Source organism: Hyla sarda, unplaced genomic scaffold, assembly GCF_029499605.1.
Source record: "Hyla sarda isolate aHylSar1 unplaced genomic scaffold, aHylSar1.hap1 scaffold_1161, whole genome shotgun sequence".
NCBI lineage: Eukaryota > Metazoa > Chordata > Amphibia > Anura > Hylidae > Hyla > Hyla sarda.
Window position 1 is genome coordinate 53,345 of NW_026607783.1, and position 27,721 is coordinate 81,065.

At 46.0% G+C, this 27,721-nt stretch overlaps 13 non-coding genes across 13 annotated transcripts; all 13 read left to right on the top strand.

Annotated features, from left to right (window-relative positions):
* The first annotated feature begins 157 nt into the window (after positions 1 to 157).
* Positions 158 to 348, top strand: LOC130302324 (U2 spliceosomal RNA). The gene has a single exon (XR_008852604.1). It is a non-coding gene; the product is annotated as a U2 spliceosomal RNA (small nuclear RNA).
* Positions 349 to 2,432: 2,084 nt separating this feature from the next.
* On the top strand, positions 2,433 to 2,623 carry LOC130302325 (U2 spliceosomal RNA). Its single transcript, XR_008852605.1, has one exon. It is a non-coding gene; the product is annotated as a U2 spliceosomal RNA (small nuclear RNA).
* Positions 2,624 to 4,713: 2,090 nt separating this feature from the next.
* LOC130302326 (U2 spliceosomal RNA) lies at positions 4,714 to 4,904 on the top strand. The gene has a single exon (XR_008852606.1). It is a non-coding gene; the product is annotated as a U2 spliceosomal RNA (small nuclear RNA).
* A 2,088-nt stretch (positions 4,905 to 6,992) lies between these two features.
* On the top strand, positions 6,993 to 7,183 carry LOC130302327 (U2 spliceosomal RNA). Its single transcript, XR_008852607.1, has one exon. It is a non-coding gene; the product is annotated as a U2 spliceosomal RNA (small nuclear RNA).
* A 2,079-nt stretch (positions 7,184 to 9,262) lies between these two features.
* Positions 9,263 to 9,453, top strand: LOC130302328 (U2 spliceosomal RNA). Its single transcript, XR_008852608.1, has one exon. It is a non-coding gene; the product is annotated as a U2 spliceosomal RNA (small nuclear RNA).
* Positions 9,454 to 11,542: 2,089 nt separating this feature from the next.
* LOC130302329 (U2 spliceosomal RNA) lies at positions 11,543 to 11,733 on the top strand. The gene has a single exon (XR_008852609.1). It is a non-coding gene; the product is annotated as a U2 spliceosomal RNA (small nuclear RNA).
* Positions 11,734 to 13,821: 2,088 nt separating this feature from the next.
* LOC130302330 (U2 spliceosomal RNA) lies at positions 13,822 to 14,012 on the top strand. Its single transcript, XR_008852610.1, has one exon. It is a non-coding gene; the product is annotated as a U2 spliceosomal RNA (small nuclear RNA).
* Positions 14,013 to 16,092: 2,080 nt separating this feature from the next.
* LOC130302331 (U2 spliceosomal RNA) lies at positions 16,093 to 16,283 on the top strand. Its single transcript, XR_008852611.1, has one exon. It is a non-coding gene; the product is annotated as a U2 spliceosomal RNA (small nuclear RNA).
* A 2,107-nt stretch (positions 16,284 to 18,390) lies between these two features.
* Positions 18,391 to 18,581, top strand: LOC130302332 (U2 spliceosomal RNA). The gene has a single exon (XR_008852612.1). It is a non-coding gene; the product is annotated as a U2 spliceosomal RNA (small nuclear RNA).
* A 2,087-nt stretch (positions 18,582 to 20,668) lies between these two features.
* LOC130302334 (U2 spliceosomal RNA) lies at positions 20,669 to 20,859 on the top strand. The gene has a single exon (XR_008852614.1). It is a non-coding gene; the product is annotated as a U2 spliceosomal RNA (small nuclear RNA).
* Positions 20,860 to 22,949: 2,090 nt separating this feature from the next.
* On the top strand, positions 22,950 to 23,140 carry LOC130302335 (U2 spliceosomal RNA). Its single transcript, XR_008852615.1, has one exon. It is a non-coding gene; the product is annotated as a U2 spliceosomal RNA (small nuclear RNA).
* A 2,093-nt stretch (positions 23,141 to 25,233) lies between these two features.
* Positions 25,234 to 25,424, top strand: LOC130302336 (U2 spliceosomal RNA). Its single transcript, XR_008852616.1, has one exon. It is a non-coding gene; the product is annotated as a U2 spliceosomal RNA (small nuclear RNA).
* A 2,078-nt stretch (positions 25,425 to 27,502) lies between these two features.
* Positions 27,503 to 27,693, top strand: LOC130302337 (U2 spliceosomal RNA). The gene has a single exon (XR_008852617.1). It is a non-coding gene; the product is annotated as a U2 spliceosomal RNA (small nuclear RNA).
* Positions 27,694 to 27,721: the final 28 nt, after the last annotated feature.

Genomic DNA, 27,721 nt, shown 5'->3' on the forward strand with positions numbered 1-27,721 from the left:
GCAATAATGGTATGGGTTTAGGTTCTGCTGTGTGTACTGGTGGTTGACTGCCCCCCAGCCCAGAGTGTGCATGGAAAATTGTCTGGCAGCCTCCCTGACAGCAAGCAGTGATAGTGCCCATGAAGGGGACCTTGTTGGGCCCGCCCCTTTCACGGTTATCGCTTCTCGGCCTTTTGGCTAAGATCAAGTGTAGTATCTGTTCTTATCAGTTTAATATCTGATACGTCCCCTATCTGGGGACCATATATTAAATGGATTTTTGAGAACGGGGGCCGATTTCGAAGCTTGCTTCCGTCGCCCTATGCATTGACCCGATATGGCAGTATCTTCGGGTACAGTGCACCACCCCCTTACAGGGTTAAAAAGAAAGATTCCTACTTTCATTGCTACCTGCTTGCTGGCTAGCCAGCTAGCCAGCCCTGTGGGCCTTGCTGCTGCTGCTGCAGCCAAAAAACAAAAGGTGGTGCTGCTGCTGCTTCTGCTGCTTCTGCTTCTGCTTGTGTCTGGCCGCTGTTGGAGCGTCCAGGCACAGGACTTCTGCTGCTGCTGACTAAATGGCCTCCTTAATTGGATCATTTGAGTAGCCAGCACACCTGTGCAGGTAGGGCATGACATGATAGGCAGCTGCCTTGATAGCGGGTGGGTGCTGAATGTTCCTAATTGACAAAATAAGATTAATGCTTATGAAGAAATATAAAATCTCATCCCTTCCCCAATATCGCGCCACACCCCTACCCCTTAATTCCCTGGTTGAACTTGATGGACATATGTCTTTTTTCGACCGTACTAACTATGTAACTATGTAACATAACATGGGGGGGGTCTCCTGGCTGTTCACACAGGTGTGTCATTGCTGTACATTGACCATGCATTGCTTCTGTGGTATTGCAAAGGCAAAGACAAATGCTTCCAGCCATCCATTGCACTAATGGATTGGTCATCAGCTGGCTGTCTATGTCCCGCATCAATATAGACCAAAGTACAGAGGGTTAGGCTATGCTATTGTGCACCTACCTGATGCATCAGAAGGTGCGAGGCCCTTGCTAAATTCTGTGCACAGACTTTGAGATCTATACTTTAGACTGTATCTAAACCTGCTCCAACATGGACTGACATTCTGGCCTACTTTCAGCCGATGCGACTTGTCTGTCGCTGAACAGTCGCTTTTTATGTATTCAGCACCTATGTATAATGTTGTAAAAATGCTCTAGAAGCTAAAGTCGCAGAAATGTCACACATATTTGGCCTGCAACTTTCTGTGCGACAAATTCAGACAGGAAAAATCAGTATAAATCCTTAGAAAATTATCCCCCAGTGTCTCCATCTGCTGGCGGTATTGAATAAGCATTGCTGCACTGATGGGGTATGCATTAGACGAAAAAAAAGAAGAAAAAGAAGAATAATACGCCCAGAAAAGAGGCGAAAAGGAGAAAAACGTAAAAAAACGTGAAAAAAAAGTAAGAGGAAGAGAAGGGAAAAAAAGGTGGAAATGGGTTTAAAAGTGATTTCGGCGGAGAAATATATATATATATATATATATATATATATATATATATATACGCGCACACACACACATATATATAAACGTATTCTCCGTTGAGATATTGCAGCCGCTGCTGTGTCCAGGCCCAGGAGCCTTAGCACTGTGCTGTGATGTCACTCAATACCACTGACATCACTAGGTGTAAACAACATCTCTCCTTTGCTGTGTATGTGACTATGGAGCTGTTTGGTGATGTCGTCTATTATGGCCTTCATAGAAGCAACAGGAGATTGTTGCATCCATCTAGAACCCTCAGAACTACAGTGCTATGATGTCACTCACTTCCACAGGCCTTGCAGAGTGTAAACAACAACAACCCAGCTTTGTTGTGTATGTAACCATAGGGATTTGTGATGTCACCTAGAACCTTCACAGCAGCGACAGCTTTATGAGGAGCATCAGCACTGCTCTGCCTGAGCAGAACCATCACCGCCATAGGTTGTCAAATAACCCGGATTTAACCCACACAGGTAAGTCCAATGGGGTGCAGGCATGTCCTCTATGCTTACAGCTTCCCGTGGGTGTTGGTTTGATACCGTTTGGGGACAGCCAAGGAGGCATCTGCAGGCAACAAAGGTAGGTGTGTGCTTGTGTGTGTGTTTCCTATGCAGATCCTAAGCCCAGTGTCACATGCAAGTAGGAGGAGTAAGAAGGGTTCCTGGCAAATCCGGGTTATGGATTGCATTTAAAAAGGCCCCGTGGGAGTGCAATGGGCCCCTGTCTTGCTGCTTAGCAATAATGGTATGGGTTTAGGTTCTGCTGTGTGTACTGGTGGTTGACTGCCCCCCAGCCCAGAGTGTGCATGGAAAATTGTCTGGCAGCCTCCCTGACAGCAAGCAGTGATAGTGCCCATGAAGGGGACCTTGTTGGGCCCGCCCCTTTCACGGTTATCGCTTCTCGGCCTTTTGGCTAAGATCAAGTGTAGTATCTGTTCTTATCAGTTTAATATCTGATACGTCCCCTATCTGGGGACCATATATTAAATGGATTTTTGAGAACGGGGGCCGATTTCGAAGCTTGCTTCCGTCGCCCTATGCATTGACCCGATATGGCAGTATCTTCGGGTACAGTGCACCACCCCCTTACAGGGTTAAAAAGAAAGATTCCTACTTTCATTGCTACCTGCTTGCTGGCTAGCCAGCTAGCCAGCCCTGTGGGCCTTGCTGCTGCTGCTGCAGCCAAAAAACAAAAGGTGGTGCTGCTGCTGCTTCTGCTGCTTCTGCTTCTGCTTGTGTCTGGCCGCTGTTGGAGCGTCCAGGCACAGGACTTCTGCTGCTGCTGACTAAATGGCCTCCTTAATTGGATCATTTGAGTAGCCAGCACACCTGTGCAGGTAGGGCATGACATGATAGGCAGCTGCCTTGATAGCGGGTGGGTGCTGAATGTTCCTAATTGACAAAATAAGATTAATGCTTATGAAGAAATATAAAATCTCATCCCTTCCCCAATATCGCGCCACACCCCTACCCCTTAATTCCCTGGTTGAACTTGATGGACATATGTCTTTTTTCGACCGTACTAACTATGTAACTATGTAACATAACATGGGGGGGGTCTCCTGGCTGTTCACACAGGTGTGTCATTGCTGTACATTGACCATGCATTGCTTCTGTGGTATTGCAAAGGCAAAGACAAATGCTTCCAGCCATCCATTGCACTAATGGATTGGTCATCAGCTGGCTGTCTATGTCCCGCATCAATATAGACCAAAGTACAGAGGGTTAGGCTATGCTATTGTGCACCTACCTGATGCATCAGAAGGTGCGAGGCCCTTGCTAAATTCTGTGCACAGACTTTGAGATCTATACTTTAGACTGTATCTAAACCTGCTCCAACATGGACTGACATTCTGGCCTACTTTCAGCCGATGCGACTTGTCTGTCGCTGAACAGTCGCTTTTTATGTATTCAGCACCTATGTATAATGTTGTAAAAATGCTCTAGAAGCTAAAGTCGCAGAAATGTCACACATATTTGGCCTGCAACTTTCTGTGCGACAAATTCAGACAGGAAAAATCAGTATAAATCCTTAGAAAATTATCCCCCAGTGTCTCCATCTGCTGGCGGTATTGAATAAGCATTGCTGCACTGATGGGGTATGCATTAGACGAAAAAAAAGAAGAAAAAGAAGAATAATACGCCCAGAAAAGAGACGAAAAGGAGAAAAACGTAAAAAAACGTGAAAAAAAAGTAAGAGGAAGAGAAGGGAAAAAAAGGTGGAAATGGGTTTAAAAGTGATTTCGGCGGAGAAATATATATATATATATATATATATATATATATATATATATATATATACGCGCACACACACACATATATATAAACGTATTCTCCGTTGAGATATTGCAGCCGCTGCTGTGTCCAGGCCCAGGAGCCTTAGCACTGTGCTGTGATGTCACTCAATACCACTGACATCACTAGGTGTAAACAACATCTCTCCTTTGCTGTGTATGTGACTATGGAGCTGTTTGGTGATGTCGTCTATTATGGCCTTCATAGAAGCAACAGGAGATTGTTGCATCCATCTAGAACCCTCAGAACTACAGTGCTATGATGTCACTCACTTCCACAGGCCTTGCAGAGTGTAAACAACAACAACCCAGCTTTGTTGTGTATGTAACCATAGGGATTTGTGATGTCACCTAGAACCTTCACAGCAGCGACAGCTTTATGAGGAGCATCAGCACTGCTCTGCCTGAGCAGAACCATCACCGCCATAGGTTGTCAAATAACCCGGATTTAACCCACACAGGTAAGTCCAATGGGGTGCAGGCATGTCCTCTATGCTTACAGCTTCCCGTGGGTGTTGGTTTGATACCGTTTGGGGACAGCCAAGGAGGCATCTGCAGGCAACAAAGGTAGGTGTGTGCTTGTGTGTGTGTTTCCTATGCAGATCCTAAGCCCAGTGTCACATGCAAGTAGGAGGAGTAAGAAGGGTTCCTGGCAAATCCGGGTTATGGATTGCATTTAAAAAGGCCCCGTGGGAGTGCAATGGGCCCCTGTCTTGCTGCTTAGCAATAATGGTATGGGTTTAGGTTCTGCTGTGTGTACTGGTGGTTGACTGCCCCCCAGCCCAGAGTGTGCATGGAAAATTGTCTGGCAGCCTCCCTGACAGCAAGCAGTGATAGTGCCCATGAAGGGGACCTTGTTGGGCCCGCCCCTTTCACGGTTATCGCTTCTCGGCCTTTTGGCTAAGATCAAGTGTAGTATCTGTTCTTATCAGTTTAATATCTGATACGTCCCCTATCTGGGGACCATATATTAAATGGATTTTTGAGAACGGGGGCCGATTTCGAAGCTTGCTTCCGTCGCCCTATGCATTGACCCGATATGGCAGTATCTTCGGGTACAGTGCACCACCCCCTTACAGGGTTAAAAAGAAAGATTCCTACTTTCATTGCTACCTGCTTGCTGGCTAGCCAGCTAGCCAGCCCTGTGGGCCTTGCTGCTGCTGCTGCAGCCAAAAAACAAAAGGTGGTGCTGCTGCTGCTTCTGCTGCTTCTGCTTCTGCTTGTGTCTGGCCGCTGTTGGAGCGTCCAGGCACAGGACTTCTGCTGCTGCTGACTAAATGGCCTCCTTAATTGGATCATTTGAGTAGCCAGCACACCTGTGCAGGTAGGGCATGACATGATAGGCAGCTGCCTTGATAGCGGGTGGGTGCTGAATGTTCCTAATTGACAAAATAAGATTAATGCTTATGAAGAAATATAAAATCTCATCCCTTCCCCAATATCGCGCCACACCCCTACCCCTTAATTCCCTGGTTGAACTTGATGGACATATGTCTTTTTTCGACCGTACTAACTATGTAACTATGTAACATAACATGGGGGGGGTCTCCTGGCTGTTCACACAGGTGTGTCATTGCTGTACATTGACCATGCATTGCTTCTGTGGTATTGCAAAGGCAAAGACAAATGCTTCCAGCCATCCATTGCACTAATGGATTGGTCATCAGCTGGCTGTCTATGTCCCGCATCAATATAGACCAAAGTACAGAGGGTTAGGCTATGCTATTGTGCACCTACCTGATGCATCAGAAGGTGCGAGGCCCTTGCTAAATTCTGTGCACAGACTTTGAGATCTATACTTTAGACTGTATCTAAACCTGCTCCAACATGGACTGACATTCTGGCCTACTTTCAGCCGATGCGACTTGTCTGTCGCTGAACAGTCGCTTTTTATGTATTCAGCACCTATGTATAATGTTGTAAAAATGCTCTAGAAGCTAAAGTCGCAGAAATGTCACACATATTTGGCCTGCAACTTTCTGTGCGACAAATTCAGACAGGAAAAATCAGTATAAATCCTTAGAAAATTATCCCCCAGTGTCTCCATCTGCTGGCGGTATTGAATAAGCATTGCTGCACTGATGGGGTATGCATTAGACGAAAAAAAAGAAGAAAAAGAAGAATAATACGCCCAGAAAAGAGGCGAAAAGGAGAAAAACGTAAAAAAACGTGAAAAAAAAGTAAGAGGAAGAGAAGGGAAAAAAAGGTGGAAATGGGTTTAAAAGTGATTTCGGCGGAAAAATATATATATATATATATATATATATATATATATATATATATATACGCGCACACACACACATATATATAAACGTATTCTCCGTTGAGATATTGCAGCCGCTGCTGTGTCCAGGCCCAGGAGCCTTAGCACTGTGCTGTGATGTCACTCAATACCACTGACATCACTAGGTGTAAACAACATCTCTCCTTTGCTGTGTATGTGACTATGGAGCTGTTTGGTGATGTCGTCTATTATGGCCTTCATAGAAGCAACAGGAGATTGTTGCATCCATCTAGAACCCTCAGAACTACAGTGCTATGATGTCACTCACTTCCACAGGCCTTGCAGAGTGTAAACAACAACAACCCAGCTTTGTTGTGTATGTAACCATAGGGATTTGTGATGTCACCTAGAACCTTCACAGCAGCGACAGCTTTATGAGGAGCATCAGCACTGCTCTGCCTGAGCAGAACCATCACCGCCATAGGTTGTCAAATAACCCGGATTTAACCCACACAGGTAAGTCCAATGGGGTGCAGGCATGTCCTCTATGCTTACAGCTTCCCGTGGGTGTTGGTTTGATACCGTTTGGGGACAGCCAAGGAGGCATCTGCAGGCAACAAAGGTAGGTGTGTGCTTGTGTGTGTGTTTCCTATGCAGATCCTAAGCCCAGTGTCACATGCAAGTAGGAGGAGTAAGAAGGGTTCCTGGCAAATCCGGGTTATGGATTGCATTTAAAAAGGCCCTGTGGGAGTGCAATGGGCCCCTGTCTTGCTGCTTAGCAATAATGGTATGGGTTTAGGTTCTGCTGTGTGTACTGGTGGTTGACTGCCCCCCAGCCCAGAGTGTGCATGGAAAATTGTCTGGCAGCCTCCCTGACAGCAAGCAGTGATAGTGCCCATGAAGGGGACCTTGTTGGGCCCGCCCCTTTCACGGTTATCGCTTCTCGGCCTTTTGGCTAAGATCAAGTGTAGTATCTGTTCTTATCAGTTTAATATCTGATACGTCCCCTATCTGGGGACCATATATTAAATGGATTTTTGAGAACGGGGGCCGATTTCGAAGCTTGCTTCCGTCGCCCTATGCATTGACCCGATATGGCAGTATCTTCGGGTACAGTGCACCACCCCCTTACAGGGTTAAAAAGAAAGATTCCTACTTTCATTCCTACCTGCTTGCTGGCTAGCCAGCTAGCCAGCCCTGTGGGCCTTGCTGCTGCTGCTGCAGCCAAAAAACAAAAGGTGGTGCTGCTGCTGCTTCTGCTGCTTCTGCTTCTGCTTGTGTCTGGCCGCTGTTGGAGCGTCCAGGCACAGGACTTCTGCTGCTGCTGACTAAATGGCCTCCTTAATTGGATCATTTGAGTAGCCAGCACACCTGTGCAGGTAGGGCATGACATGATAGGCAGCTGCCTTGATAGCGGGTGGGTGCTGAATGTTCCTAATTGACAAAATAAGATTAATGCTTATGAAGAAATATAAAATCTCATCCCTTCCCCAATATCGCGCCACACCCCTACCCCTTAATTCCCTGGTTGAACTTGATGGACATATGTCTTTTTTCGACCGTACTAACTATGTAACTATGTAACATAACATGGGGGGGGGTCTCCTGGCTGTTCACACAGGTGTGTCATTGCTGTACATTGACCATGCATTGCTTCTGTGGTATTGCAAAGGCAAAGACAAATGCTTCCAGCCATCCATTGCACTAATGGATTGGTCATCAGCTGGCTGTCTATGTCCCGCATCAATATAGACCAAAGTACAGAGGGTTAGGCTATGCTATTGTGCACCTACCTGATGCATCAGAAGGTGCGAGGCCCTTGCTAAATTCTGTGCACAGACTTTGAGATCTATACTTTAGACTGTATCTAAACCTGCTCCAACATGGACTGACATTCTGGCCTACTTTCAGCCGATGCGACTTGTCTGTCGCTGAACAGTCGCTTTTTATGTATTCAGCACCTATGTATAATGTTGTAAAAATGCTCTAGAAGCTAAAGTCGCAGAAATGTCACACATATTTGGCCTGCAACTTTCTGTGCGACAAATTCAGACAGGAAAAATCAGTATAAATCCTTAGAAAATTATCCCCCAGTGTCTCCATCTGCTGGCGGTATTGAATAAGCATTGCTGCACTGATGGGGTATGCATTAGACGAAAAAAAAGAAGAAAAAGAAGAATAATACGCCCAGAAAAGAGGCGAAAAGGAGAAAAACGTAAAAAAACGTGAAAAAAAAGTAAGAGGAAGAGAAGGGAAAAAAAGGTGGAAATGGGTTTAAAAGTGATTTCGGCGGAGAAATATATATATATATATATATATATATATATATATACGCGCACACACACACATATATATAAACGTATTCTCCGTTGAGATATTGCAGCCGCTGCTGTGTCCAGGCCCAGGAGCCTTAGCACTGTGCTGTGATGTCACTCAATACCACTGACATCACTAGGTGTAAACAACATCTCTCCTTTGCTGTGTATGTGACTATGGAGCTGTTTGGTGATGTCGTCTATTATGGCCTTCATAGAAGCAACAGGAGATTGTTGCATCCATCTAGAACCCTCAGAACTACAGTGCTATGATGTCACTCACTTCCACAGGCCTTGCAGAGTGTAAACAACAACAACCCAGCTTTGTTGTGTATGTAACCATAGGGATTTGTGATGTCACCTAGAACCTTCACAGCAGCGACAGCTTTATGAGGAGCATCAGCACTGCTCTGCCTGAGCAGAACCATCACCGCCATAGGTTGTCAAATAACCCGGATTTAACCCACACAGGTAAGTCCAATGGGGTGCAGGCATGTCCTCTATGCTTACAGCTTCCCGTGGGTGTTGGTTTGATACCGTTTGGGGACAGCCAAGGAGGCATCTGCAGGCAACAAAGGTAGGTGTGTGCTTGTGTGTGTGTTTCCTATGCAGATCCTAAGCCCAGTGTCACATGCAAGTAGGAGGAGTAAGAAGGGTTCCTGGCAAATCCGGGTTATGGATTGCATTTAAAAAGGCCCCGTGGGAGTGCAATGGGCCCCTGTCTTGCTGCTTAGCAATAATGGTATGGGTTTAGGTTCTGCTGTGTGTACTGGTGGTTGACTGCCCCCCAGCCCAGAGTGTGCATGGAAAATTGTCTGGCAGCCTCCCTGACAGCAAGCAGTGATAGTGCCCATGAAGGGGACCTTGTTGGGCCCGCCCCTTTCACGGTTATCGCTTCTCGGCCTTTTGGCTAAGATCAAGTGTAGTATCTGTTCTTATCAGTTTAATATCTGATACGTCCCCTATCTGGGGACCATATATTAAATGGATTTTTGAGAACGGGGGCCGATTTCGAAGCTTGCTTCCGTCGCCCTATGCATTGACCCGATATGGCAGTATCTTCGGGTACAGTGCACCACCCCCTTACAGGGTTAAAAAGAAAGATTCCTACTTTCATTGCTACCTGCTTGCTGGCTAGCCAGCTAGCCAGCCCTGTGGGCCTTGCTGCTGCTGCTGCAGCCAAAAAACAAAAGGTGGTGCTGCTGCTGCTTCTGCTGCTTCTGCTTCTGCTTGTGTCTGGCCGCTGTTGGAGCGTCCAGGCACAGGACTTCTGCTGCTGCTGACTAAATGGCCTCCTTAATTGGATCATTTGAGTAGCCAGCACACCTGTGCAGGTAGGGCATGACATGATAGGCAGCTGCCTTGATAGCGGGTGGGTGCTGAATGTTCCTAATTGACAAAATAAGATTAATGCTTATGAAGAAATATAAAATCTCATCCCTTCCCCAATATCGCGCCACACCCCTACCCCTTAATTCCCTGGTTGAACTTGATGGACATATGTCTTTTTTCGACCGTACTAACTATGTAACTATGTAACATAACATGGGGGGGGGTCTCCTGGCTGTTCACACAGGTGTGTCATTGCTGTACATTGACCATGCATTGCTTCTGTGGTATTGCAAAGGCAAAGACAAATGCTTCCAGCCATCCATTGCACTAATGGATTGGTCATCAGCTGGCTGTCTATGTCCCGCATCAATATAGACCAAAGTACAGAGGGTTAGGCTATGCTATTGTGCACCTACCTGATGCATCAGAAGGTGCGAGGCCCTTGCTAAATTCTGTGCACAGACTTTGAGATCTATACTTTAGACTGTATCTAAACCTGCTCCAACATGGACTGACATTCTGGCCTACTTTCAGCCAATGCGACTTGTCTGTCGCTGAACAGTCGCTTTTTATGTATTCAGCACCTATGTATAATGTTGTAAAAATGCTCTAGAAGCTAAAGTCGCAGAAATGTCACACATATTTGGCCTGCAACTTTCTGTGCGACAAATTCAGACAGGAAAAATCAGTATAAATCCTTAGAAAATTATCCCCCAGTGTCTCCATCTGCTGGCGGTATTGAATAAGCATTGCTGCACTGATGGGGTATGCATTAGACGAAAAAAAAGAAGAAAAAGAAGAATAATACGCCCAGAAAAGAGGCGAAAAGGAGAAAAACGTAAAAAAACGTGAAAAAAAAGTAAGAGGAAGAGAAGGGAAAAAAAGGTGGAAATGGGTTTAAAAGTGATTTCGGCGGAGAAATATATATATATATATATATATATATATATATATATATATATATACGCGCACACACACACATATATATAAACGTATTCTCCGTTGAGATATTGCAGCCGCTGCTGTGTCCAGGCCCAGGAGCCTTAGCACTGTGCTGTGATGTCACTCAATACCACTGACATCACTAGGTGTAAACAACATCTCTCCTTTGCTGTGTATGTGACTATGGAGCTGTTTGGTGATGTCGTCTATTATGGCCTTCATAGAAGCAACAGGAGATTGTTGCATCCATCTAGAACCCTCAGAACTACAGTGCTATGATGTCACTCACTTCCACAGGCCTTGCAGAGTGTAAACAACAACAACCCAGCTTTGTTGTGTATGTAACCATAGGGATTTGTGATGTCACCTAGAACCTTCACAGCAGCGACAGCTTTATGAGGAGCATCAGCACTGCTCTGCCTGAGCAGAACCATCACCGCCATAGGTTGTCAAATAACCCGGATTTAACCCACACAGGTAAGTCCAATGGGGTGCAGGCATGTCCTCTATGCTTACAGCTTCCCGTGGGTGTTGGTTTGATACCGTTTGGGGACAGCCAAGGAGGCATCTGCAGGCAACAAAGGTAGGTGTGTGCTTGTGTGTGTGTTTCCTATGCAGATCCTAAGCCCAGTGTCACATGCAAGTAGGAGGAGTAAGAAGGGTTCCTGGCAAATCCGGGTTATGGATTGCATTTAAAAAGGCCCCGTGGGAGTGCAATGGGCCCCTGTCTTGCTGCTTAGCAATAATGGTATGGGTTTAGGTTCTGCTGTGTGTACTGGTGGTTGACTGCCCCCCAGCCCAGAGTGTGCATGGAAAATTGTCTGGCAGCCTCCCTGACAGCAAGCAGTGATAGTGCCCATGAAGGGGACCTTGTTGGGCCCGCCCCTTTCACGGTTATCGCTTCTCGGCCTTTTGGCTAAGATCAAGTGTAGTATCTGTTCTTATCAGTTTAATATCTGATACGTCCCCTATCTGGGGACCATATATTAAATGGATTTTTGAGAACGGGGGCCGATTTCGAAGCTTGCTTCCGTCGCCCTATGCATTGACCCGATATGGCAGTATCTTCGGGTACAGTGCACCACCCCCTTACAGGGTTAAAAAGAAAGATTCCTACTTTCATTGCTACCTGCTTGCTGGCTAGCCAGCTAGCCAGCCCTGTGGGCCTTGCTGCTGCTGCTGCAGCCAAAAAACAAAAGGTGGTGCTGCTGCTGCTTCTGCTGCTTCTGCTTCTGCTTGTGTCTGGCCGCTGTTGGAGCGTCCAGGCACAGGACTTCTGCTGCTGCTGACTAAATGGCCTCCTTAATTGGATCATTTGAGTAGCCAGCACACCTGTGCAGGTAGGGCATGACATGATAGGCAGCTGCCTTGATAGCGGGTGGGTGCTGAATGTTCCTAATTGACAAAATAAGATTAATGCTTATGAAGAAATATAAAATCTCATCCCTTCCCCAATATCGCGCCACACCCCTACCCCTTAATTCCCTGGTTGAACTTGATGGACATATGTCTTTTTTCGACCGTACTAACTATGTAACTATGTAACATAACATGGGGGGGGTCTCCTGGCTGTTCACACAGGTGTGTCATTGCTGTACATTGACCATGCATTGCTTCTGTGGTATTGCAAAGGCAAAGACAAATGCTTCCAGCCATCCATTGCACTAATGGATTGGTCATCAGCTGGCTGTCTATGTCCCGCATCAATATAGACCAAAGTACAGAGGGTTAGGCTATGCTATTGTGCACCTACCTGATGCATCAGAAGGTGCGAGGCCCTTGCTAAATTCTGTGCACAGACTTTGAGATCTATGCTTTAGACTGTATCTAAACCTGCTCCAACATGGACTGACATTCTGGCCTACTTTCAGCCGATGCGACTTGTCTGTCGCTGAACAGTCGCTTTTTATGTATTCAGCACCTATGTATAATGTTGTAAAAATGCTCTAGAAGCTAAAGTCGCAGAAATGTCACACATATTTGGCCTGCAACTTTCTGTGCGACAAATTCAGACAGGAAAAATCAGTATAAATCCTTAGAAAATTATCCCCCAGTGTCTCCATCTGCTGGCGGTATTGAATAAGCATTGCTGCACTGATGGGGTATGCATTAGACGAAAAAAAAGAAGAAAAAGAAGAATAATACGCCCAGAAAAGAGGCGAAAAGGAGAAAAACGTAAAAAAACGTGAAAAAAAAGTAAGAGGAAGAGAAGGGAAAAAAAGGTGGAAATGGGTTTAAAAGTGATTTCGGCGGAGAAATATATATATATATATATATATATATATATATATATATATATATACGCGCACACACACACATATATATAAACGTATTCTCCGTTGAGATATTGCAGCCGCTGCTGTGTCCAGGCCCAGGAGCCTTAGCACTGTGCTGTGATGTCACTCAATACCACTGACATCACTAGGTGTAAACAACATCTCTCCTTTGCTGTGTATGTGACTACGGAGCTGTTTGGTGATGTCGTCTATTATGGCCTTCATAGAAGCAACAGGAGATTGTTGCATCCATCTAGAACCCTCAGAACTACAGTGCTATGATGTCACTCACTTCCACAGGCCTTGCAGAGTGTAAACAACAACAACCCAGCTTTGTTGTGTATGTAACCATAGGGATTTGTGATGTCACCTAGAACCTTCACAGCAGCGACAGCTTTATGAGGAGCAACAGCACTGCTCTGCCTGAGCAGAACCATCACCGCCATAGGTTGTCAAATAACCCGGATTTAACCCACACAGGTAAGTCCAATGGGGTGCAGGCATGTCCTCTATGCTTACAGCTTCCCGTGGGTGTTGGTTTGATACCGTTTGGGGACAGCCAAGGAGGCATCTGCAGGCAACAAAGGTAGGTGTGTGCTTGTGTGTGTGTTTCCTATGCAGATCCTAAGCCCAGTGTCACATGCAAGTAGGAGGAGTAAGAAGGGTTCCTGGCAAATCCGGGTTATGGATTGCATTTAAAAAGGCCCTGTGGGAGTGCAATGGGCCCCTGTCTTGCTGCTTAGCAATAATGGTATGGGTTTAGGTTCTGCTGTGTGTACTGGTGGTTGACTGCCCCCCAGCCCAGAGTGTGCATGGAAAATTGTCTGGCAGCCTCCCTGACAGCAAGCAGTGATAGTGCCCATGAAGGGGACCTTGTTGGGCCCGCCCCTTTCACGGTTATCGCTTCTCGGCCTTTTGGCTAAGATCAAGTGTAGTATCTGTTCTTATCAGTTTAATATCTGATACGTCCCCTATCTGGGGACCATATATTAAATGGATTTTTGAGAACGGGGGCCGATTTCGAAGCTTGCTTCCGTCGCCCTATGCATTGACCCGATATGGCAGTATCTTCGGGTACAGTGCACCACCCCCTTACAGGGTTAAAAAGAAAGATTCCTACTTTCATTGCTACCTGCTTGCTGGCTAGCCAGCTAGCCAGCCCTGTGGGCCTTGCTGCTGCTGCTGCAGCCAAAAAACAAAAGGTGGTGCTGCTGCTGCTTCTGCTGCTTCTGCTTCTGCTTGTGTCTGGCCGCTGTTGGAGCGTCCAGGCACAGGACTTCTGCTGCTGCTGACTAAATGGCCTCCTTAATTGGATCATTTGAGTAGCCAGCACACCTGTGCAGGTAGGGCATGACATGATAGGCAGCTGCCTTGATAGCGGGTGGGTGCTGAATGTTCCTAATTGACAAAATAAGATTAATGCTTATGAAGAAATATAAAATCTCATCCCTTCCCCAATATCGCGCCACACCCCTACCCCTTAATTCCCTGGTTGAACTTGATGGACATATGTCTTTTTTCGACCGTACTAACTATGTAACTATGTAACATAACATGGGGGGGGTCTCCTGGCTGTTCACACAGGTGTGTCATTGCTGTACATTGACCATGCATTGCTTCTGTGGTATTGCAAAGGCAAAGACAAATGCTTCCAGCCATCCATTGCACTAATGGATTGGTCATCAGCTGGCTGTCTATGTCCCGCATCAATATAGACCAAAGTACAGAGGGTTAGGCTATGCTATTGTGCACCTACCTGATGCATCAGAAGGTGCGAGGCCCTTGCTAAATTCTGTGCACAGACTTTGAGATCTATACTTTAGACTGTATCTAAACCTGCTCCAACATGGACTGACATTCTGGCCTACTTTCAGCCGATGCGACTTGTCTGTCGCTGAACAGTCGCTTTTTATGTATTCAGCACCTATGTATAATGTTGTAAAAATGCTCTAGAAGCTAAAGTCGCAGAAATGTCACACATATTTGGCCTGCAACTTTCTGTGCGACAAATTCAGAGAGGAAAAATCAGTATAAATCCTTAGAAAATTATCCCCCAGTGTCTCCATCTGCTGGCGGTATTGAATAAGCATTGCTGCACTGATGGGGTATGCATTAGACGAAAAAAAAGAAGAAAAAGAAGAATAATACGCCCAGAAAAGAGGCGAAAAGGAGAAAAATGTAAAAAAACGTGAAAAAAAAGTAAGAGGAAGAGAAGGGAAAAAAAGGTGGAAATGGGTTTAAAAGTGATTTCGGCGGAGAAATATATATATATATATATATATATATATATATATATACGCGCACACACACACATATATATAAACGTATTCTCCGTTGAGATATTGCAGCCGCTGCTGTGTCCAGGCCCAGGAGCCTTAGCACTGTGCTGTGATGTCACTCAATACCACTGACATCACTAGGTGTAAACAACATCTCTCCTTTGCTGTGTATGTGACTATGGAGCTGTTTGGTGATGTCGTCTATTATGGCCTTCATAGAAGCAACAGGAGATTGTTGCATCCATCTAGAACCCTCAGAACTACAGTGCTATGATGTCACTCACTTCCACAGGCCTTGCAGAGTGTAAACAACAACAACCCAGCTTTGTTGTGTATGTAACCATAGGGATTTGTGATGTCACCTAGAACCTTCACAGCAGCGACAGCTTTATGAGGAGCATCAGCACTGCTCTGCCTGAGCAGAACCATCACCGCCATAGGTTGTCAAATAACCCGGATTTAACCCACACAGGTAAGTCCAATGGGGTGCAGGCATGTCCTCTATGCTTACAGCTTCCCGTGGGTGTTGGTTTGATACCGTTTGGGGACAGCCAAGGAGGCATCTGCAGGCAACAAAGGTAGGTGTGTGCTTGTGTGTGTGTTTCCTATGCAGATCCTAAGCCCAGTGTCACATGCAAGTAGGAGGAGTAAGAAGGGTTCCTGGCAAATCCGGGTTATGGATTGCATTTAAAAAGGCCCCGTGGGAGTGCAATGGGCCCCTGTCTTGCTGCTTAGCAATAATGGTATGGGTTTAGGTTCTGCTGTGTGTACTGGTGGTTGACTGCCCCCCAGCCCAGAGTGTGCATGGAAAATTGTCTGGCAGCCTCCCTGACAGCAAGCAGTGATAGTGCCCATGAAGGGGACCTTGTTGGGCCCGCCCCTTTCACGGTTATCGCTTCTCGGCCTTTTGGCTAAGATCAAGTGTAGTATCTGTTCTTATCAGTTTAATATCTGATACGTCCCCTATCTGGGGACCATATATTAAATGGATTTTTGAGAACGGGGGCCGATTTCGAAGCTTGCTTCCGTCGCCCTATGCATTGACCCGATATGGCAGTATCTTCGGGTACAGTGCACCACCCCCTTACAGGGTTAAAAAGAAAGATTCCTACTTTCATTGCTACCTGCTTGCTGGCTAGCCAGCTAGCCAGCCCTGTGGGCCTTGCTGCTGCTGCTGCTGCAGCCAAAAAACAAAAGGTGGTGCTGCTGCTGCTTCTGCTGCTTCTGCTTCTGCTTGTGTCTGGCCGCTGTTGGAGCGTCCAGGCACAGGACTTCTGCTGCTGCTGACTAAATGGCCTCCTTAATTGGATCATTTGAGTAGCCAGCACACCTGTGCAGGTAGGGCATGACATGATAGGCAGCTGCCTTGATAGCGGGTGGGTGCTGAATGTTCCTAATTGACAAAATAAGATTAATGCTTATGAAGAAATATAAAATCTCATCCCTTCCCCAATATCGCGCCACACCCCTACCCCTTAATTCCCTGGTTGAACTTGATGGACATATGTCTTTTTTCGACCGTACTAACTATGTAACTATGTAACATAACATGGGGGGGGTCTCCTGGCTGTTCACACAGGTGTGTCATTGCTGTACATTGACCATGCATTGCTTCTGTGGTATTGCAAAGGCAAAGACAAATGCTTCCAGCCATCCATTGCACTAATGGATTGGTCATCAGCTGGCTGTCTATGTCCCGCATCAATATAGACCAAAGTACAGAGGGTTAGGCTATGCTATTGTGCACCTACCTGATGCATCAGAAGGTGCGAGGCCCTTGCTAAATTCTGTGCACAGACTTTGAGATCTATACTTTAGACTGTATCTAAACCTGCTCCAACATGGACTGACATTCTGGCCTACTTTCAGCCAATGCGACTTGTCTGTCGCTGAACAGTCGCTTTTTATGTATTCAGCACCTATGTATAATGTTGTAAAAATGCTCTAGAAGCTAAAGTCGCAGAAATGTCACACATATTTGGCCTGCAACTTTCTGTGCGACAAATTCAGACAGGAAAAATCAGTATAAATCCTTAGAAAATTATCCCCCAGTGTCTCCATCTGCTGGCGGTATTGAATAAGCATTGCTGCACTGATGGGGTATGCATTAGACGAAAAAAAAGAAGAAAAAGAAGAATAATACGCCCAGAAAAGAGGCGAAAAGGAGAAAAACGTAAAAAAACGTGAAAAAAAAGTAAGAGGAAGAGAAGGGAAAAAAAGGTGGAAATGGGTTTAAAAGTGATTTCGGCGGAGAAATATATATATATATATATATATATATATATATATATATATATATATATATATATATATATACGCGCACACACACACATATATATAAACGTATTCTCCGTTGAGATATTGCAGCCGCTGCTGTGTCCAGGCCCAGGAGCCTTAGCACTGTGCTGTGATGTCACTCAATACCACTGACATCACTAGGTGTAAACAACATCTCTCCTTTGCTGTGTATGTGACTATGGAGCTGTTTGGTGATGTCGTCTATTATGGCCTTCATAGAAGCAACAGGAGATTGTTGCATCCATCTAGAACCCTCAGAACTACAGTGCTATGATGTCACTCACTTCCACAGGCCTTGCAGAGTGTAAACAACAACAACCCAGCTTTGTTGTGTATGTAACCATAGGGATTTGTGATGTCACCTAGAACCTTCACAGCAGCGACAGCTTTATGAGGAGCATCAGCACTGCTCTGCCTGAGCAGAACCATCACCGCCATAGGTTGTCAAATAACCCGGATTTAACCCACACAGGTAAGTCCAATGGGGTGCAGGCATGTCCTCTATGCTTACAGCTTCCCGTGGGTGTTGGTTTGATACCGTTTGGGGACAGCCAAGGAGGCATCTGCAGGCAACAAAGGTAGGTGTGTGCTTGTGTGTGTGTTTCCTATGCAGATCCTAAGCCCAGTGTCACATGCAAGTAGGAGGAGTAAGAAGGGTTCCTGGCAAATCCGGGTTATGGATTGCATTTAAAAAGGCCCCGTGGGAGTGCAATGGGCCCCTGTCTTGCTGCTTAGCAATAATGGTATGGGTTTAGGTTCTGCTGTGTGTACTGGTGGTTGACTGCCCCCCAGCCCAGAGTGTGCATGGAAAATTGTCTGGCAGCCTCCCTGACAGCAAGCAGTGATAGTGCCCATGAAGGGGACCTTGTTGGGCCCGCCCCTTTCACGGTTATCGCTTCTCGGCCTTTTGGCTAAGATCAAGTGTAGTATCTGTTCTTATCAGTTTAATATCTGATACGTCCCCTATCTGGGGACCATATATTAAATGGATTTTTGAGAACGGGGGCCGATTTCGAAGCTTGCTTCCGTCGCCCTATGCATTGACCCGATATGGCAGTATCTTCGGGTACAGTGCACCACCCCCTTACAGGGTTAAAAAGAAAGATTCCTACTTTCATTGCTACCTGCTTGCTGGCTAGCCAGCTAGCCAGCCCTGTGGGCCTTGCTGCTGCTGCTGCAGCCAAAAAACAAAAGGTGGTGCTGCTGCTGCTTCTGCTGCTTCTGCTTCTGCTTGTGTCTGGCCGCTGTTGGAGCGTCCAGGCACAGGACTTCTGCTGCTGCTGACTAAATGGCCTCCTTAATTGGATCATTTGAGTAGCCAGCACACCTGTGCAGGTAGGGCATGACATGATAGGCAGCTGCCTTGATAGCGGGTGGGTGCTGAATGTTCCTAATTGACAAAATAAGATTAATGCTTATGAAGAAATATAAAATCTCATCCCTTCCCCAATATCGCGCCACACCCCTACCCCTTAATTCCCTGGTTGAACTTGATGGACATATGTCTTTTTTCGACCGTACTAACTATGTAACTATGTAACATAACATGGGGGGGTCTCCTGGCTGTTCACACAGGTGTGTCATTGCTGTACATTGACCATGCATTGCTTCTGTGGTATTGCAAAGGCAAAGACAAATGCTTCCAGCCATCCATTGCACTAATGGATTGGTCATCAGCTGGCTGTCTATGTCCCGCATCAATATAGACCAAAGTACAGAGGGTTAGGCTATGCTATTGTGCACCTACCTGATGCATCAGAAGGTGCGAGGCCCTTGCTAAATTCTGTGCACAGACTTTGAGATCTCTACTTTAGACTGTATCTAAACCTGCTCCAACATGGACTGACATTCTGGCCTACTTTCAGCCGATGCGACTTGTCTGTCGCTGAACAGTCGCTTTTTATGTATTCAGCACCTATGTATAATGTTGTAAAAATGCTCTAGAAGCTAAAGTCGCAGAAATGTCACACATATTTGGCCTGCAACTTTCTGTGCGACAAATTCAGACAGGAAAAATCAGTATAAATCCTTAGAAAATTTTCCCCCAGTGTCTCCATCTGCTGGCGGTATTGAATAAGCATTGCTGCACTGATGGGGTATGCATTAGACGAAAAAAAAGAAGAAAAAGAAGAATAATACGCCCAGAAAAGAGGCGAAAAGGAGAAAAACGTAAAAAAACGTGAAAAAAAAGTAAGAGGAAGAGAAGGGAAAAAAAGGTGGAAATGGGTTTAAAAGTGATTTCGGCGGAGAAATATATATATATATATATATATATATATATATATATATATATATACGCGCACACACACACATATATATAAACGTATTCTCCGTTGAGATATTGCAGCCGCTGCTGTGTCCAGGCCCAGGAGCCTTAGCACTGTGCTGTGATGTCACTCAATACCACTGACATCACTAGGTGTAAACAACATCTCTCCTTTGCTGTGTATGTGACTATGGAGCTGTTTGGTGATGTCGTCTATTATGGCCTTCATAGAAGCAACAGGAGATTGTTGCATCCATCTAGAACCCTCAGAACTACAGTGCTATGATGTCACTCACTTCCACAGGCCTTGCAGAGTGTAAACAACAACAACCCAGCTTTGTTGTGTATGTAACCATAGGGATTTGTGATGTCACCTAGAACCTTCACAGCAGCGACAGCTTTATGAGGAGCATCAGCACTGCTCTGCCTGAGCAGAACCATCACCGCCATAGGTTGTCAAATAACCCGGATTTAACCCACACAGGTAAGTCCAATGGGGTGCAGGCATGTCCTCTATGCTTACAGCTTCCCGTGGGTGTTGGTTTGATACCGTTTGGGGACAGCCAAGGAGGCATCTGCAGGCAACAAAGGTAGGTGTGTGCTTGTGTGTGTGTTTCCTATGCAGATCCTAAGCCCAGTGTCACATGCAAGTAGGAGGAGTAAGAAGGGTTCCTGGCAAATCCGGGTTATGGATTGCATTTAAAAAGGCCCCGTGGGAGTGCAATGGGCCCCTGTCTTGCTGCTTAGCAATAATGGTATGGGTTTAGGTTCTGCTGTGTGTACTGGTGGTTGACTGCCCCCCAGCCCAGAGTGTGCATGGAAAATTGTCTGGCAGCCTCCCTGACAGCAAGCAGTGATAGTGCCCATGAAGGGGACCTTGTTGGGCCCGCCCCTTTCACGGTTATCGCTTCTCGGCCTTTTGGCTAAGATCAAGTGTAGTATCTGTTCTTATCAGTTTAATATCTGATACGTCCCCTATCTGGGGACCATATATTAAATGGATTTTTGAGAACGGGGGCCGATTTCGAAGCTTGCTTCCGTCGCCCTATGCATTGACCCGATATGGCAGTATCTTCGGGTACAGTGCACCACCCCCTTACAGGGTTAAAAAGAAAGATTCCTACTTTCATTGCTACCTGCTTGCTGGCTAGCCAGCTAGCCAGCCCTGTGGGCCTTGCTGCTGCTGCTGCAGCCAAAAAACAAAAGGTGGTGCTGCTGCTGCTTCTGCTGCTTCTGCTTCTGCTTGTGTCTGGCCGCTGTTGGAGCGTCCAGGCACAGGACTTCTGCTGCTGCTGACTAAATGGCCTCCTTAATTGGATCATTTGAGTAGCCAGCACACCTGTGCAGGTAGGGCATGACATGATAGGCAGCTGCCTTGATAGCGGGTGGGTGCTGAATGTTCCTAATTGACAAAATAAGATTAATGCTTATGAAGAAATATAAAATCTCATCCCTTCCCCAATATCGCGCCACACCCCTACCCCTTAATTCCCTGGTTGAACTTGATGGACATATGTCTTTTTTCGACCGTACTAACTATGTAACTATGTAACATAACATGGGGGGGGTCTCCTGGCTGTTCACACAGGTGTGTCATTGCTGTACATTGACCATGCATTGCTTCTGTGGTATTGCAAAGGCAAAGACAAATGCTTCCAGCCATCCATTGCACTAATGGATTGGTCATCAGCTGGCTGTCTATGTCCCGCATCAATATAGACCAAAGTACAGAGGGTTAGGCTATGCTATTGTGCACCTACCTGATGCATCAGAAGGTGCGAGGCCCTTGCTAAATTCTGTGCACAGACTTTGAGATCTATACTTTAGACTGTATCTAAACCTGCTCCAACATGGACTGACATTCTGGCCTACTTTCAGCCGATGCGACTTGTCTGTCGCTGAACAGTCGCTTTTTATGTATTCAGCACCTATGTATAATGTTGTAAAAATGCTCTAGAAGCTAAAGTCGCAGAAATGTCACACATATTTGGCCTGCAACTTTCTGTGCGACAAATTCAGACAGGAAAAATCAGTATAAATCCTTAGAAAATTATCCCCCAGTGTCTCCATCTGCTGGCGGTATTGAATAAGCATTGCTGCACTGATGGGGTATGCATTAGACGAAAAAAAAGAAGAAAAAGAAGAATAATACGCCCAGAAAAGAGGCGAAAAGGAGAAAAACGTAAAAAAACGTGAAAAAAAAGTAAGAGGAAGAGAAGGGAAAAAAAGGTGGAAATGGGTTTAAAAGTGATTTCGGCGGAGAAATATATATATATATATATATATATATATATATATATATATATATATACGCGCACACACACACATATATATAAACGTATTCTCCGTTGAGATATTGCAGCCGCTGCTGTGTCCAGGCCCAGGAGCCTTAGCACTGTGCTGTGATGTCACTCAATACCACTGACATCACTAGGTGTAAACAACATCTCTCCTTTGCTGTGTATGTGACTATGGAGCTGTTTGGTGATGTCGTCTATTATGGCCTTCATAGAAGCAACAGGAGATTGTTGCATCCATCTAGAACCCTCAGAACTACAGTGCTATGATGTCACTCACTTCCACAGGCCTTGCAGAGTGTAAACAACAACAACCCAGCTTTGTTGTGTATGTAACCATAGGGATTTGTGATGTCACCTAGAACCTTCACAGCAGCGACAGCTTTATGAGGAGCATCAGCACTGCTCTGCCTGAGCAGAACCATCACCGCCATAGGTTGTCAAATAACCCGGATTTAACCCACACAGGTAAGTCCAATGGGGTGCAGGCATGTCCTCTATGCTTACAGCTTCCCGTGGGTGTTGGTTTGATACCGTTTGGGGACAGCCAAGGAGGCATCTGCAGGCAACAAAGGTAGGTGTGTGCTTGTGTGTGTGTTTCCTATGCAGATCCTAAGCCCAGTGTCACATGCAAGTAGGAGGAGTAAGAAGGGTTCCTGGCAAATCCGGGTTATGGATTGCATTTAAAAAGGCCCCGTGGGAGTGCAATGGGCCCCTGTCTTGCTGCTTAGCAATAATGGTATGGGTTTAGGTTCTGCTGTGTGTACTGGTGGTTGACTGCCCCCCAGCCCAGAGTGTGCATGGAAAATTGTCTGGCAGCCTCCCTGACAGCAAGCAGTGATAGTGCCCATGAAGGGGACCTTGTTGGGCCCGCCCCTTTCACGGTTATCGCTTCTCGGCCTTTTGGCTAAGATCAAGTGTAGTATCTGTTCTTATCAGTTTAATATCTGATACGTCCCCTATCTGGGGACCATATATTAAATGGATTTTTGAGAACGGGGGCCGATTTCGAAGCTTGCTTCCGTCGCCCTATGCATTGACCCGATATGGCAGTATCTTCGGGTACAGTGCACCACCCCCTTACAGGGTTAAAAAGAAAGATTCCTACTTTCATTGCTACCTGCTTGCTGGCTAGCCAGCTAGCCAGCCCTGTGGGCCTTGCTGCTGCTGCTGCTGCAGCCAAAAAACAAAAGGTGGTGCTGCTGCTGCTTCTGCTGCTTCTGCTTCTGCTTGTGTCTGGCCGCTGTTGGAGCGTCCAGGCACAGGACTTCTGCTGCTGCTGACTAAATGGCCTCCTTAATTGGATCATTTGAGTAGCCAGCACACCTGTGCAGGTAGGGCATGACATGATAGGCAGCTGCCTTGATAGCGGGTGGGTGCTGAATGTTCCTAATTGACAAAATAAGATTAATGCTTATGAAGAAATATAAAATCTCATCCCTTCCCCAATATCGCGCCACACCCCTACCCCTTAATTCCCTGGTTGAACTTGATGGACATATGTCTTTTTTCGACCGTACTAACTATGTAACTATGTAACATAACATGGGGGGGGTCTCCTGGCTGTTCACACAGGTGTGTCATTGCTGTACATTGACCATGCATTGCTTCTGTGGTATTGCAAAGGCAAAGACAAATGCTTCCAGCCATCCATTGCACTAATGGATTGGTCATCAGCTGGCTGTCTATGTCCCGCATCAATATAGACCAAAGTACAGAGGGTTAGGCTATGCTATTGTGCACCTACCTGATGCATCAGAAGGTGCGAGGCCCTTGCTAAATTCTGTGCACAGACTTTGAGATCTATACTTTAGACTGTATCTAAACCTGCTCCAACATGGACTGACATTCTGGCCTACTTTCAGCCGATGCGACTTGTCTGTCGCTGAACAGTCGCTTTTTATGTATTCAGCACCTATGTATAATGTTGTAAAAATGCTCTAGAAGCTAAAGTCGCAGAAATGTCACACATATTTGGCCTGCAACTTTCTGTGCGACAAATTCAGACAGGAAAAATCAGTATAAATCCTTAGAAAATTATCCCCCAGTGTCTCCATCTGCTGGCGGTATTGAATAAGCATTGCTGCACTGATGGGGTATGCATTAGACGAAAAAAAAGAAGAAAAAGAAGAATAATACGCCCAGAAAAGAGGCGAAAAGGAGAAAAACGTAAAAAAACGTGAAAAAAAAGTAAGAGGAAGAGAAGGGAAAAAAAGGTGGAAATGGGTTTAAAAGTGATTTCGGCGGAGAAATATATATATATATATATATATATATATATATATATATATATATACGCGCACACACACACATATATATAAACGTATTCTCCGTTGAGATATTGCAGCCGCTGCTGTGTCCAGGCCCAGGAGCCTTAGCACTGTGCTGTGATGTCACTCAATACCACTGACATCACTAGGTGTAAACAACATCTCTCCTTTGCTGTGTATGTGACTATGGAGCTGTTTGGTGATGTCGTCTATTATGGCCTTCATAGAAGCAACAGGAGATTGTTGCATCCATCTAGAACCCTCAGAACTACAGTGCTATGATGTCACTCACTTCCACAGGCCTTGCAGAGTGTAAACAACAACAACCCAGCTTTGTTGTGTATGTAACCATAGGGATTTGTGATGTCACCTAGAACCTTCACAGCAGCGACAGCTTTATGAGGAGCATCAGCACTGCTCTGCCTCTGAGCAGAACCATCACCGCCATAGGTTGTCAAATAACCCGGATTTAACCCACACAGGTAAGTCCAATGGGGTGCAGGCATGTCCTCTATGCTTACAGCTTCCCGTGGGTGTTGGTTTGATACCGTTTGGGGACAGCCAAGGAGGCATCTGCAGGCAACAAAGGTAGGTGTGTGCTTGTGTGTGTGTTTCCTATGCAGATCCTAAGCCCAGTGTCACATGCAAGTAGGAGGAGTAAGAAGGGTTCCTGGCAAATCCGGGTTATGGATTGCATTTAAAAAGGCCCCGTGGGAGTGCAATGGGCCCCTGTCTTGCTGCTTAGCAATAATGGTATGGGTTTAGGTTCTGCTGTGTGTACTGGTGGTTGACTGCCCCCCAGCCCAGAGTGTGCATGGAAAATTGTCTGGCAGCCTCCCTGACAGCAAGCAGTGATAGTGCCCATGAAGGGGACCTTGTTGGGCCCGCCCCTTTCACGGTTATCGCTTCTCGGCCTTTTGGCTAAGATCAAGTGTAGTATCTGTTCTTATCAGTTTAATATCTGATACGTCCCCTATCTGGGGACCATATATTAAATGGATTTTTGAGAACGGGGGCCGATTTCGAAGCTTGCTTCCGTCGCCCTATGCATTGACCCGATATGGCAGTATCTTCGGGTACAGTGCACCACCCCCTTACAGGGTTAAAAAGAAAGATTCCTACTTTCATTGCTACCTGCTTGCTGGCTAGCCAGCTAGCCAGCCCTGTGGGCCTTGCTGCTGCTGCTGCAGCCAAAAAACAAAAGGTGGTGCTGCTGCTGCTTCTGCTGCTTCTGCTTCTGCTTGTGTCTGGCCGCTGTTGGAGCGTCCAGGCACAGGACTTCTGCTGCTGCTGACTAAATGGCCTCCTTAATTGGATCATTTGAGTAGCCAGCACACCTGTGCAGGTAGGGCATGACATGATAGGCAGCTGCCTTGATAGCGGGTGGGTGCTGAATGTTCCTAATTGACAAAATAAGATTAATGCTTATGAAGAAATATAAAATCTCATCCCTTCCCCAATATCGCGCCACACCCCTACCCCTTAATTCCCTGGTTGAACTTGATGGACATATGTCTTTTTTCGACCGTACTAACTATGTAACTATGTAACATAACATGGGGGGGGTCTCCTGGCTGTTCACACAGGTGTGTCATTGCTGTACATTGACCATGCATTGCTTCTGTGGTATTGCAAAGGCAAAGACAAATGCTTCCAGCCATCCATTGCACTAATGGATTGGTCATCAGCTGGCTGTCTATGTCCCGCATCAATATAGACCAAAGTACAGAGGGTTAGGCTATGCTATTGTGCACCTACCTGATGCATCAGAAGGTGCGAGGCCCTTGCTAAATTCTGTGCACAGACTTTGAGATCTATACTTTAGACTGTATCTAAACCTGCTCCAACATGGACTGACATTCTGGCCTACTTTCAGCCGATGCGACTTGTCTGTCGCTGAACAGTCGCTTTTTATGTATTCAGCACCTATGTATAATGTTGTAAAAATGCTCTAGAAGCTAAAGTCGCAGAAATGTCACACATATTTGGCCTGCAACTTTCTGTGCGACAAATTCAGACAGGAAAAATCAGTATAAATCCTTAGAAAATTATCCCCCAGTGTCTCCATCTGCTGGCGGTATTGAATAAGCATTGCTGCACTGATGGGGTATGCATTAGACGAAAAAAAAGAAGAAAAAGAAGAATAATACGCCCAGAAAAGAGGCGAAAAGGAGAAAAACGTAAAAAAACGTGAAAAAAAAGTAAGAGGAAGAGAAGGGAAAAAAAGGTGGAAATGGGTTTAAAAGTGATTTCGGCGGAGAAATATATATATATATATATATATATATATATATATACGCGCACACACACACATATATATAAACGTATTCTCCGTTGAGATATTGCAGCCGCTGCTGTGTCCAGGCCCAGGAGCCTTAGCACTGTGCTGTGATGTCACTCAATACCACTGACATCACTAGGTGTAAACAACATCTCTCCTTTGCTGTGTATGTGACTATGGAGCTGTTTGGTGATGTCGTCTATTATGGCCTTCATAGAAGCAACAGGAGATTGTTGCATCCATCTAGAACCCTCAGAACTACAGTGCTATGATGTCACTCACTTCCACAGGCCTTGCAGAGTGTAAACAACAACAACCCAGCTTTGTTGTGTATGTAACCATAGGGATTTGTGATGTCACCTAGAACCTTCACAGCAGCGACAGCTTTATGAGGAGCATCAGCACTGCTCTGCCTGAGCAGAACCATCACCGCCATAGGTTGTCAAATAACCCGGATTTAACCCACACAGGTAAGTCCAATGGGGTGCAGGCATGTCCTCTATGCTTACAGCTTCCCGTGGGTGTTGGTTTGATACCGTTTGGGGACAGCCAAGGAGGCATCTGCAGGCAACAAAGGTAGGTGTGTGCTTGTGTGTGTGTTTCCTATGCAGATCCTAAGCCCAGTGTCACATGCAAGTAGGAGGAGTAAGAAGGGTTCCTGGCAAATCCGGGTTATGGATTGCATTTAAAAAGGCCCCGTGGGAGTGCAATGGGCCCCTGTCTTGCTGCTTAGCAATAATGGTATGGGTTTAGGTTCTGCTGTGTGTACTGGTGGTTGACTGCCCCCCAGCCCAGAGTGTGCATGGAAAATTGTCTGGCAGCCTCCCTGACAGCAAGCAGTGATAGTGCCCATGAAGGGGACCTTGTTGGGCCCGCCCCTTTCACGGTTATCGCTTCTCGGCCTTTTGGCTAAGATCAAGTGTAGTATCTGTTCTTATCAGTTTAATATCTGATACGTCCCCTATCTGGGGACCATATATTAAATGGATTTTTGAGAACGGGGGCCGATTTCGAAGCTTGCTTCCGTCGCCCTATGCATTGACCCGATATGGCAGTATCTTCGGGTACAGTGCACCACCCCCTTACAGGGTTAAAAAGAAAGATTCCT